The following is a 13,237-nucleotide window of genomic DNA, read 5'->3' as shown; positions in this document are numbered from 1 at the left end:
AAAGAGTGTGAAGCAGCTAGACTGCCGCAACCAAATCAAGAGAGTGAATTCTCATTTCAATCCGAAAAACTGGGAGAGAGTGATGACATGCGAGAGAGAATAAAACTAGAAACACGAGAGAGGGCCACACGAAGCGCTTTCGGGTTTTTTCGCCTTCGCGCACATTTTGCTTTATGCGCGCGACTAAGTGAGCCTTGATGAGCGCGATGGCTCCCATACAAAGGCCTTCGGCTTTGCTAGCTGGGTAAGCAAAGCTAGCTGGGTAATATATATATATATATATAGTAATTTTAAGTTTGGTTTCGTTTTCTGGTGCTCATGTTATTATAGTCTATTTTTCTAAGACCAATATATTGCCTAAAAACTGCTGTTATACTATTTAACAAAGAAACTTGTTGCAATATACAACTAATCAGGTCATGTGACTAACGCAACCACAGGTACAGAATATTTCTTTTGGTAATAATAATAATAATAATAATAATAATAATAATAATAAATGGGCCTTTTATTGCGTCAGTGCTTGCAAAATAAATAAATAACTAATTTTAAATAAGCCACACAAGAACACCCATTAATTTAATTAATTTTTTTAATATCTGATCAGTTTATCAAATACATCAAATAAATCTGATTGCTACGCTTGTTAAGGCCAACGAACAGGCGACTGTTCATTTTGAAACAAAGTGATATATCACAGTAATTTAGCGTTTACTTTAAGTTTGCCTCTTTCTACAGCATGTAAACTGGACGTCTACTTGGTATCAATATAATAAGCCTTCATAATTGCATTTTCTTATTTCAACATCCCAAATGTGCTTATATATGATTTGTCGCCTACTGAATTTATTATTTTAACTTATTTCTATCCATAATCATCATCAGTTTGTAATTCAAAACAATAGACAGTCAGTTTGTATCAGTTCAATCAGTTTGTAATTGAAAGAACAAAATAATTAAAGACACCAGCGAGAAAACTAGTTTTCAAAAAAAAACTGTATTCCTTACTCTTGGAGTCCTAAACTAGATCTGAACTAATTGCTGACAACTTGGCTAGTCGTCGGCTGGTTGGTTCGGTCGATTATTGCTGACAACTGTGACATTGCTGACTGTTACTGCAGTGTAGGTGCGCACGTGGCGGTGTTGTAAGTTTGGTGTGATTGAGTTCGGGGTGACGATTTTGAATGCCATGGCCAAGTAAAATCTAGATATATATTATAAGGCAGGCACATTATAAGCCGTTTTGGGAAATCATTCAACGCTAACTTTTAGTGTACTTAGGACTGTAGAGTTGCGTACAAGCAGTGTTGTATGCAAGAGAGAGAACAAACATAGAATGAGGGGAAGTGTGAGAACGTTGACTAAAAGAGAGGGAATTGTGGGAGAGAACATTGGTCACTGTTGGAAGTTATATAAAGAGAACGTTGGTGAGAATAGGGAGATGGTTAATAAACGGTGACGAGGAAACATCAACGATACCGTGTTTATCATTTAAAAGAGGAGGATTCTACAAGGACGAGCACGTACTGCATCCGTCTAGGTCGGTGAGTTAATGAAGAGGAACGAAGATAACAATACAGAGCCCTTCGTTTAAGGGCAGCTCTAAAGATAGCCAAAGGCGTACGTCAGGCCCTTGTCACTTATACGTTAAAAACTAGCTTAGCTTACATGTGTCGAAAAGAATGGGGTAAACAAGTGTTAATACTTTAATCTATATAGTCTGCGCGTGGGCTGTGTCAGATTTTTATAGAGCACTAAACTATTTGCCACAACCATGTTGCGTTTTACACAACAGCTTGTTGTTTGCGTTGCCGTAGTTACCAACAAACCCTGTATTATATATTTTTTAAATAATGAATAGTGCTTTTTCTATTGTTAAGTCTATGAATAGTTTGTCCATTAATCCACACAGCCCTGACCATGTTCGATGTAAAACAAATGGCTGCAACATTGAAACCTAGTGAACACGCAAAAAGCTTAATTATTTAATTGTTTTGGCGTAGGATTATGCTAGAAATGACTAAATTCATAGTATTAAAATTATATTGACGGAAATAAATTTATGTCAAAACTTTTTTGAATATTATAACTATTGCACATTGAGATTGTACCCTACTAAAAATAAAAAACTCAGTTAAACGTAAGGTTCACAGGACAATCTTTTTTTTTACTAACTAACCATAAAAATAGGAACGAACTTTGTCTTATAGCACAGTTAATTTTCCCAATGTTCGTTCCAACGTGCTGGGGAACTTTCATTTAAAATTTTATCAATCTGGATTGGATGTTTCTACTATTATTGCTAACATAACTGCATATCCCTTTATGGGCATTAATGTTGTAGGCTAACGTGGACGAGATGGTGATACTGGTAACTCACCATTGACGCGTAAGCGGTCATTGGTCAATGCAGTGGCGGATCTAACGGTAGGCTGACTAGGCGGTCGCCTGGGGCCCCACCGATTTAGGGGCCCCGTAGATCGCCATTCTATAGTATGCCGTATAGACAGAGTACTAGCGACAAGCCCCCCCGGAAGGATGGCCGTTGGGGCCCCAAGGATGGCGAATCATTTACACCCCCCCCCCCCCCCCGGTCAGCAAAATTTTTAGAGCCTGTGACACAGGGGGCCTCAACACTTTCCGCCTAGGGCCCCCGATACCCGTAATCCGCCACTGGGTCAATGTGTTTGTGCAATCCATCCGGGTCATCGTTTGCGCGGTCAACAGGGTTGACCGGCGAATACGCCGACATTTGACAATTGGCAAAAGCAGAAATCACACGTGAAGGGAACGGCGGGAATGTTTTGTTTTTGTATTTTAAAAGTTAGAATAACGTCTAAGTTTTATTGTATAAGTTCATGTGTCGTTTATATAAGAACACGTGTACCTCTCTGTGTGCGAAACAAATGAAAGAAAGGAACTTAACACTATTGTTTTAGGTTTTCATACAAACAGAGCGATTTAATCGTTTTAATACATAGTTTATAACAGTGATAATGGCTAGTATCATTGAATCTGTTCGTAGCGGGAATGTACGGTGCTCACAAGAAATTCTAGGGAAGGCAACACATTTCTCGTACCTGTTTTTCCAATGTCGCTGTATAGCAATAATTTAACGAAAATGAGTGTCGGGACGTAAGCCACCGCTACAAACGTATTCAATAATATCCGCGAATATGTATGTGTTATGTTCTGCACTTTTACTTTTATTAAAACACTTATAAACGAACAATAATAAATAAAAGATACAATGAACAAACACTTTAAAACCGCAAGTGCGGTGGCCGCGCACCAGCCGCACCGAGCGCCCCTGCCGAGAGCTCCAGCTCGATCGGCCTTCGTACACACTCTGATCGTGCGGCGCTCGGCACACACTACCCAAGTAGCAACCGAAGCTTTTTTCTCCCACCCAGTCCGCAAAAAGCCGAAGTTTTGTATGGGATCGTCTCGTACACATATGTACCCACTTACGTACCCACTTGCAGTAGAAGTGGAAATGTGGTTTCACGCACACATAGACACCTTCCACCCGAACGATCGCGTTCACACATACTATCACGCTCTGATTTTTTCTGCACCTCATGCATACCAATGTGTTTGCTCCACCCCCTTTTCGGATTGCTTATAGAAATGATGAGGCACACATGTTTACATTTGGTGTATGCACACATTCGCATGCAGTTTATTCCACACATTTTCTCTCCGTTCCAACACGTGCTTTGGCATACTCACACTTTGTAGACGGCAGAACGGTCTCCCCCTTCCAAATTTACCGTTCTTCCTCCTCTCGATCTTTTTTCTCCTTACCGCGTCCGGGGTACCATCAGAGCTACGCGCTGGCTTTAGATTTTCCTCCTCTCGTTTTTCCTTTCTCCTACCGCGCCCGGGGGCTGCGCGCGTTATGACAGGTTCTAAGCGTAATCCAGTGCGTTGTTTTGTGGCTGAGTTGTGCTGAACGCTGTCAATAAAAATGAACCAATAATTAATGTATGTAGTACGTATTACTTTGGATAGTTTTGCGTATATGATGAGAGCAACACTTACCTTAATATTTTAAAACTGGAAAACAATTTCTTTCCGTCAAAACTTTGAAGATTGTTGATGATGCCAACAGGTAGGCGTTAATGAATGGCGCATGCACCTGTAACTTTGAAGCCGATAAGCATTAGTTGAATTAGTACATTGAAGCACATATGAGATCAAGAAACTTACCTCAACAAGTTAGCTAGGATAAATCATTCCACAATGGAATAAGAAGCAACACTGCGCAAAACGTAAACATGGAAAGTAGGGGACACAAGAAATCGCACATCACTCCCGCACATCTTTCCACAACGAAAGTTCTGGACAGACTGAGAATGCCTAACACCCGGATGAGTGCGATAGCAGAACAATCATGGTAGAACGAGAGAGATGGGTAGACTCGGTTCAACGCAATCCAACGGTAGATGCATGTGTGTGTGACCAACAAAAGACTTCAGACCCCGCTCCTCGCGTTTTTCATCCATCATTTTTCGTCACACGCACACACCTCTATACGCGCGGCGGTTCGCTGTCCAAAATGTAGAGAGAGAAGACAGGGCATCTCGCTTTGGCACACAGAAAAATCTCTGAAAAACTTCGGCTCTGCTACTTGGGCAGTTTCAACTAGTCATGGGAAAAATGATTCTTTTTAAAGATCAGGTGCGGTCCAGTTCGCTCAGTGGAATGAACTGAACGCGCGCGGTGATTCTTTCGCACGCCTGCGGTACGTTTTTAAATATCGATTATATGCTGCAAAAATATCCATTTTTTATTTTTATAAAGTTACATTTACAAACATAGAAAAAGGAAATCAAAGTTGTTTTAATGCTCATGTAAACTTTAAATTTGTTTTATTTCCTTATATCATTATTCATTTTGTGTTCTACTCGTTTAAAGTATTTTTTTATAAAAATGTAACTTTATCGCCATTCAAAACAACGGATTCATAACACTCATTCAATTAATCGTACAGTTTAATAAACTGTGGTTAACTATAGTTCATGAGGAGAATCTTCTTCATAAATTCAGAGCCGACATCGGGTGCTTCAAACATCTGGAAAATTACCTGCAGTTTCGGTCTGGTGAAAAAAACTACTAGAGCGAGAGTGTATTGCTGTTTTGCGGAACGGGAAAGAAGACATGGATAACAGAAGCTTTCTCGTTCTAGTTAACACACAATCAGATCGAAAAAGCATGCTGATTTTCTGAGTAGGAGAATGAACTCCGCACCGCGTGCGGTGGTTTGTTGCACTCTTTCATGATCGGTATGGAGAGTTTCCGCACGGAGAACCAATACCGCACCGCTAGCGTGCGGAGATGTATCGCACACATTCATAGTCGGCGCGGAGAACGTCCGCACAAAGAATCAATACCGCACCGCTAGCGTGCGGAGATGTATCGCACACTTTCACAGTCGACAGGGAGAGCGTCCGCACGAAGAATCAATACCGCACCGCTAGCGTGCGGAGATGTATCGCACACTTTCATAGTCGATAGGGAGAGCGTCCGCACGGAGAATCAATACCGCACCGCTAGCGTGCGGAAGAATCATTTCCATTTATCTGGCGGTGCGGTACTCGTTCACTCAGTGTAAAGATTGGAATGAATCATTCAGTTCTGATTCATTTTGCCCATGTCTAGTTTCAACCCCCTCATGTCCACAAACTGCCTTCGCTTACTATTCCTATCCCGTTTCTACATTCCACAACGTTTGTTGCGTTCACTCATCACTCATCACTCATCAGGGTGTTAGTCAATTCTCTCTTGCCACACGAAGAGAATTCTCCTGCACACTTCGTGTGTTTGATTCTACCCATCCCTGTTGAACACACGTCATTTTCTTCCATCGCACTCAGCAGGGTGTTTGCTCTTTTCCATCCAAGCCAAAGAGCGACTTCAGTGTGCTCTGAACCGTGGACGTGAGAGTGTGTGTTTGTGTGCTGCGTGAACTATTTTTCCTGCGTGAAACACTTTCCATACTGCGCCATCCGCGGTGTTCTTTCTACTTTATCGGAGGACAAATTGTTATCATCTAATTGTTTCGGTAAGTGTCCTTTTCTAAGTGTCTAGTGTTATGTGACATTTATTCTAATTAAAACGTTGCACTTTACATGTTTCAGATGTGTGCTGCTACCGCTAGCTGTTCTCCAAACCTCTTCAAATTGCGACACTGTGTGCACTGTGTGGGTTCAATTGATCCTCGAGCACAAAGGTAAGTTTGTCACATCTTTAAATCAAGTGTAATTTTTTTAACAAAGTGTGTCTATTAATTGTGTACTTTCATCAACAGCCTTCATACAACACCGCGGTTGAGGCGCGTCAAATCTGATGACATCTTTCCTGAACCAAGCAGGCTGAACACGCGCACCACCACGGGCTCCAGCGCGGTGTGAAGAGGAAGAAGAAAAGACAGAATTGGAAACAGCCGCGCCAGGCTTCCAACCACCGTGTGTGTGTATGTAAGTATGTGAGAACACATGTGTGAATCCTCTTGTGGGAACTGCAAAAAGAAGAGAATAAAGAGTGTGAAGCAGCTAGACTGCCGCAACCAAATCAAGAGAGTGAATTCTCATTTCAATCCGAAAAACTGGGAGAGAGTGATGACATGCGAGAGAGAATAAAACTAGAAACACGAGAGAGGGCCACACGAAGCGCTTTCGGGTTTTTTCGCCTTCGCGCACATTTTGCTTTATGCGCGCGACTAAGTGAGCCTTGATGAGCGCGATGGCTCCCATACAAAGGCCTTCGGCTTTGCTAGCTGGGTAAGCAAAGCTAGCTGGGTAATATATATATATATATATATATATATATATATATATATATATATATATATATATATATATATATAGTAATTTTAAGTTTGGTTTCGTTTTCTGGTGCTCATGTTATTATAGTCTATTTTTCTAAGACCAATATATTGCCTAAAAACTGCTGTTATACTATTTAACAAAGAAACTTGTTGCAATATACAACTAATCAGGTCATGTGACTAACGCAACCACAGGTACAGAATATTTCTTTTGGTAATAATAATAATAATAATAATAATAATAATAATAAATGGGCCTTTTATTGCGTCAGTGCTTGCAAAATAAATAAATAACTAATTTTAAATAAGCCACACAAGAACACCCATTAATTTAATTAATTTTTTTAATATCTGATCAGTTTATCAAATACATCAAATAAATCTGATTGCTACGCTTGTTAAGGCCAACGAACAGGCGACTGTTCATTTTGAAACAAAGTGATATATCACAGTAATTTAGCGTTTACTTTAAGTTTGCCTCTTTCTACAGCATGTAAACTGGACGTCTACTTGGTATCAATATAATAAGCCTTCATAATTGCATTTTCTTATTTCAACATCCCAAATGTGCTTATATATGATTTGTCGCCTACTGAATTTATTATTTTAACTTATTTCTATCCATAATCATCATCAGTTTGTAATTCAAAACAATAGACAGTCAGTTTGTATCAGTTCAATCAGTTTGTAATTGAAAGAACAAAATAATTAAAGACACCAGCGAGAAAACTAGTTTTCAAAAAAAAAACTGTATTCCTTACTCTTGGAGTCCTAAACTAGATCTGAACTAATTGCTGACAACTTGGCTAGTCGTCGGCTGGTTGGTTCGGTCGATTATTGCTGACAACTGTGACATTGCTGACTGTTACTGCAGTGTAGGTGCGCACGTGGCGGTGTTGTAAGTTTGGTGTGATTGAGTTCGGGGTGACGATTTTGAATGCCATGGCCAAGTAAAATCTAGATATATATTATAAGGCAGGCACATTATAAGCCGTTTTGGGAAATCATTCAACGCTAACTTTTAGTGTACTTAGGACTGTAGAGTTGCGTACAAGCAGTGTTGTATGCAAGAGAGAGAACAAACATAGAATGAGGGGAAGTGTGAGAACGTTGACTAAAAGAGAGGGAATTGTGGGAGAGAACATTGGTCACTGTTGGAAGTTATATAAAGAGAACGTTGGTGAGAATAGGGAGATGGTTAATAAACGGTGACGAGGAAACATCAACGATACCGTGTTTATCATTTAAAAGAGGAGGATTCTACAAGGACGAGCACGTACTGCATCCGTCTAGGTCGGTGAGTTAATGAAGAGGAACGAAGATAACAATACAGAGCCCTTCGTTTAAGGGCAGCTCTAAAGATAGCCAAAGGCGTACGTCAGGCCCTTGTCACTTATACGTTAAAAACTAGCTTAGCTTACATGTGTCGAAAAGAATGGGGTAAACAAGTGTTAATACTTTAATCTATATAGTCTGCGCGTGGGCTGTGTCAGATTTTTATAGAGCACTAAACTATTTGCCACAACCATGTTGCGTTTTACACAACAGCTTGTTGTTTGCGTTGCCGTAGTTACCAACAAACCCTGTATTATATATTTTTTTAAATAATGAATAGTGCTTTTTCTATTGTTAAGTCTATGAATAGTTTGTCCATTAATCCACACAGCCCTGACCATGTTCGATGTAAAACAAATGGCTGCAACATTGAAACCTAGTGAACACGCAAAAAGCTTAATTATTTAATTGTTTTGGCGTAGGATTATGCTAGAAATGACTAAATTCATAGTATTAAAATTATATTGACGGAAATAAATTTATGTCAAAACTTTTTTGAATATTATAACTATTGCACATTGAGATTGTACCCTACTAAAAATAAAAAACTCAGTTAAACGTAAGGTTCACAGGACAATCTTTTTTTTACTAACTAACCATAAAAATAGGAACGAACTTTGTCTTATAGCACAGTTAATTTTCCCAATGTTCGTTCCAACGTGCTGGGGAACTTTCATTTAAAATTTTATCAATCTGGATTGGATGTTTCTACTATTATTGCTAACATAACTGCATATCCCTTTATGGGCATTAATGTTGTAGGCTAACGTGGACGAGATGGTGATACTGGTAACTCACCATTGACGCGTAAGCGGTCATTGGTCAATGCAGTGGCGGATCTAACGGTAGGCTGACTAGGCGGTCGCCTGGGGCCCCACCGATTTAGGGGCCCCGTAGATCGCCATTCTATAGTATGCCGTATAGACAGAGTACTAGCGACAAGCCCCCCCGGAAGGATGGCCGTTGGGGCCCCAAGGATGGCGAATCATTTACACCCCCCCCCCGGTCAGCAAAATTTTTAGAGCCTGTGACACAGGGGGCCTCAACACTTTCCGCCTAGGGCCCCCGATACCCGTAATCCGCCACTGGGTCAATGTGTTTGTGCAATCCATCCGGGTCATCGTTTGCGCGGTCAACAGGGTTGACCGGCGAATACGCCGACATTTGACAATTGGCAAAAGCAGAAATCACACGTGAAGGGAACGGCGGGAATGTTTTGTTTTTGTATTTTAAAAGTTAGAATAACGTCTAAGTTTTATTGTATAAGTTCATGTGTCGTTTATATAAGAACACGTGTACCTCTCTGTGTGCGAAACAAATGAAAGAAAGGAACTTAACACTATTGTTTTAGGTTTTCATACAAACAGAGCGATTTAATCGTTTTAATACATAGTTTATAATAGTGATAATGGCTAGTATCATTGAATCTGTTCGTAGCGGGAATGTACGGTGCTCACAAGAAATTCTAGGGAAGGCAACACATTTCTCGTACCTGTTTTTCCAATGTCGCTGTATAGCAATAATTTAACGAAAATGAGTGTCGGGACGTAAGCCACCGCTACAAACGTATTCAATAATATCCGCGAATATGTATGTGTTATGTTCTGCACTTTTACTTTTATTAAAACACTTATAAACGAACAATAATAAATAAAAGATACAATGAACAAACACTTTAAAACCGCAAGTGCGGTGGCCGCGCACCAGCCGCACCGAGCGCCCCTGCCGAGAGCTCCAGCTCGATCGGCCTTCGTACACACTCTGATCGTGCGGCGCTCGGCACACACTACCCAAGTAGCAACCGAAGCTTTTTTCTCCCACCCAGTCCGCAAAAAGCCGAAGTTTTGTATGGGATCGTCTCGTACACATATGTACCCACTTACGTACCCACTTGCAGTAGAAGTGGAAATGTGGTTTCACGCACACATAGACACCTTCCACCCGAACGATCGCGTTCACACATACTATCACGCTCTGATTTTTTCTGCACCTCATGCATACCAATGTGTTTGCTCCACCCCCTTTTCGGATTGCTTATAGAAATGATGAGGCACACATGTTTACATTTGGTGTATGCACACATTCGCATGCAGTTTATTCCACACATTTTCTCTCCGTTCCAACACGTGCTTTGGCATACTCACACTTTGTAGACGGCAGAACGGTCTCCCCCTTCCAAATTTACCGTTCTTCCTCCTCTCGATCTTTTTTCTCCTTACCGCGTCCGGGGTACCATCAGAGCTACGCGCTGGCTTTAGATTTTCCTCCTCTCGTTTTTCCTTTCTCCTACCGCGCCCGGGGGCTGCGCGCGTTATGACAGGTTCTAAGCGTAATCCAGTGCGTTGTTTTGTGGCTGAGTTGTGCTGAACGCTGTCAATAAAAATGAACCAATAATTAATGTATGTAGTACGTATTACTTGGGATAGTTTTGCGTATATGATGAGAGCAACACTTACCTTAATATTTTAAAACTGGAAAACAATTTCTTTCCGTCAAAACTTTGAAGATTGTTGATGATGCCAACAGGTAGGCGTTAATGAATGGCGCATGCACCTGTAACTTTGAAGCCGATAAGCATTAGTTGAATTAGTACATTGAAGCACATATGAGATCAAGAAACTTACCTCAACAAGTTAGCTAGGATAAATCATTCCACAATGGAATAAGAAGCAACACTGCGCAAAACGTAAACATGGAAAGTAGGGGACACAAGAAATCGCACATCACTCCCGCACATCTTTCCACAACGAAAGTTCTGGACAGACTGAGAATGCCTAACACCCGGATGAGTGCGATAGCAGAACAATCATGGTAGAACGAGAGAGATGGGTAGACTCGGTTCAACGCAATCCAACGGTAGATGCATGTGTGTGTGACCAACAAAAGACTTCAGACCCCGCTCCTCGCGTTTTTCATCCATCATTTTTCGTCACACGCACACACCTCTATACGCGCGGCGGTTCGCTGTCCAAAATGTAGAGAGAGAAGACAGGGCATCTCGCTTTGGCACACAGAAAAATCTCTGAAAAACTTCGGCTCTGCTACTTGGGCAGTTTCAACTAGTCATGGGAAAAATGATTCTTTTTAAAGATCAGGTGCGGTCCAGTTCGCTCAGTGGAATGAACTGAACGCGCGCGGTGATTCTTTCGCACGCCTGCGGTACGTTTTTAAATATCGATTATATGCTGCAAAAATATCCATTTTTTATTTTTATAAAGTTACATTTACAAACATAGAAAAAGGAAATCAAAGTTGTTTTAATGCTCATGTAAACTTTAAATTTGTTTTATTTCCTTATATCATTATTCATTTTGTGTTCTACTCGTTTAAAGTATTTTTTTATAAAAATGTAACTTTATCGCCATTCAAAACAACGGATTCATAACACTCATTCAATTAATCGTACAGTTTAATAAACTGTGGTTAACTATAGTTCATGAGGAGAATCTTCTTCATAAATTCAGAGCCGACATCGGGTGCTTCAAACATCTGGAAAATTACCTGCAGTTTCGGTCTGGTGAAAAAAAACTACTAGAGCGAGAGTGTATTGCTGTTTTGCGGAACGGGAAAGAAGACATGGATAACAGAAGCTTTCTCGTTCTAGTTAACACACAATCAGATCGAAAAAGCATGCTGATTTTCTGAGTAGGAGAATGAACTCCGCACCGCGTGCGGTGGTTTGTTGCACTCTTTCATGATCGGTATGGAGAGTTTCCGCACGGAGAACCAATACCGCACCGCTAGCGTGCGGAGATGTATCGCACACATTCATAGTCGGCGCGGAGAACGTCCGCACAAAGAATCAATACCGCACCGCTAGCGTGCGGAGATGTATCGCACACTTTCACAGTCGACAGGGAGAGCGTCCGCACGAAGAATCAATACCGCACCGCTAGCGTGCGGAGATGTATCGCACACTTTCATAGTCGATAGGGAGAGCGTCCGCACGGAGAATCAATACCGCACCGCTAGCGTGCGGAAGAATCATTTCCATTTATCTGGCGGTGCGGTACTCGTTCACTCAGTGTAAAGATTGGAATGAATCATTCAGTTCTGATTCATTTTGCCCATGTCTAGTTTCAACCCCCTCATGTCCACAAACTGCCTTCGCTTACTATTCCTATCCCGTTTCTACATTCCACAACGTTTGTTGCGTTCACTCATCACTCATCACTCATCAGGGTGTTAGTCAATTCTCTCTTGCCACACGAAGAGAATTCTCCTGCACACTTCGTGTGTTTGATTCTACCCATCCCTGTTGAACACACGTCATTTTCTTCCATCGCACTCAGCAGGGTGTTTGCTCTTTTCCATCCAAGCCAAAGAGCGACTTCAGTGTGCTCTGAACTGTGGACGTGAGAGTGTGTGTTTGTGTGCTGCGTGAACTATTTTTCCTGCGTGAAACACTTTCCATACTGCGCCATCCGCGGTGTTCTTTCTACTTTATCGGAGGACAAATTGTTATCATCTAATTGTTTCGGTAAGTGTCCTTTTCTAAGTGTCTAGTGTTATGTGACATTTATTCTAATTAAAACGTTGCACTTTACATGTTTCAGATGTGTGCTGCTACCGCTAGCTGTTCTCCAAACCTCTTCAAATTGCGACACTGTGTGCACTGTGTGGGTTCAATTGATCCTCGAGCACAAAGGTAAGTTTGTCACATCTTTAAATCAAGTGTAATTTTTTTTAACAAAGTGTGTCTATTAATTGTGTACTTTCATCAACAGCCTTCATACAACACCGCGGTTGAGGCGCGTCAAATCTGATGACATCTTTCCTGAACCAAGCAGGCTGAACACGCGCACCACCACGGGCTCCAGCGCGGTGTGAAGAGGAAGAAGAAAAGACAGAATTGGAAACAGCCGCGCCAGGCTTCCAACCACCGTGTGTGTGTATGTAAGTATGTGAGAACACATGTGTGAATCCTCTTGTGGGAACTGCAAAAAGAAGAGAATAAAGAGTGTGAAGCAGCTAGACTGCCGCAACCAAATCAAGAGAGTGAATTCTCATTTCAATCCGAAAAACTGGGAGAGAGTGATGACATGCGAGAGAGAATAAAACTAGAAACAC

At 41.3% G+C, this 13,237-nt stretch overlaps 2 long non-coding RNA genes across 2 annotated transcripts; both read left to right on the top strand.

Moving 5' to 3' along the window:
- The first annotated feature begins 5,481 nt into the window (after positions 1–5,481).
- LOC121592034 lies at positions 5,482–6,541 on the top strand. The gene is made up of 3 exons (XR_006004627.1): positions 5,482–6,067; positions 6,144–6,235; positions 6,314–6,541. It is a non-coding gene; the product is annotated as an uncharacterized LOC121592034 (long non-coding RNA).
- Positions 6,542–12,061: 5,520 nt separating this feature from the next.
- LOC121592036 lies at positions 12,062–13,122 on the top strand. Its single transcript, XR_006004629.1, has 3 exons — positions 12,062–12,647; positions 12,724–12,815; positions 12,895–13,122. It is a non-coding gene; the product is annotated as an uncharacterized LOC121592036 (long non-coding RNA).
- Positions 13,123–13,237: the final 115 nt, after the last annotated feature.

Source organism: Anopheles merus, chromosome 2L (genome assembly GCF_017562075.2).
Source record: "Anopheles merus strain MAF chromosome 2L, AmerM5.1, whole genome shotgun sequence".
In the NCBI taxonomy this organism is placed as follows: Eukaryota; Metazoa; Arthropoda; class Insecta; order Diptera; family Culicidae; genus Anopheles; species Anopheles merus.
The sequence above is the reverse complement of the archived record's forward strand: the minus strand, read 5'-3'. Positions and strand labels throughout refer to the sequence as shown.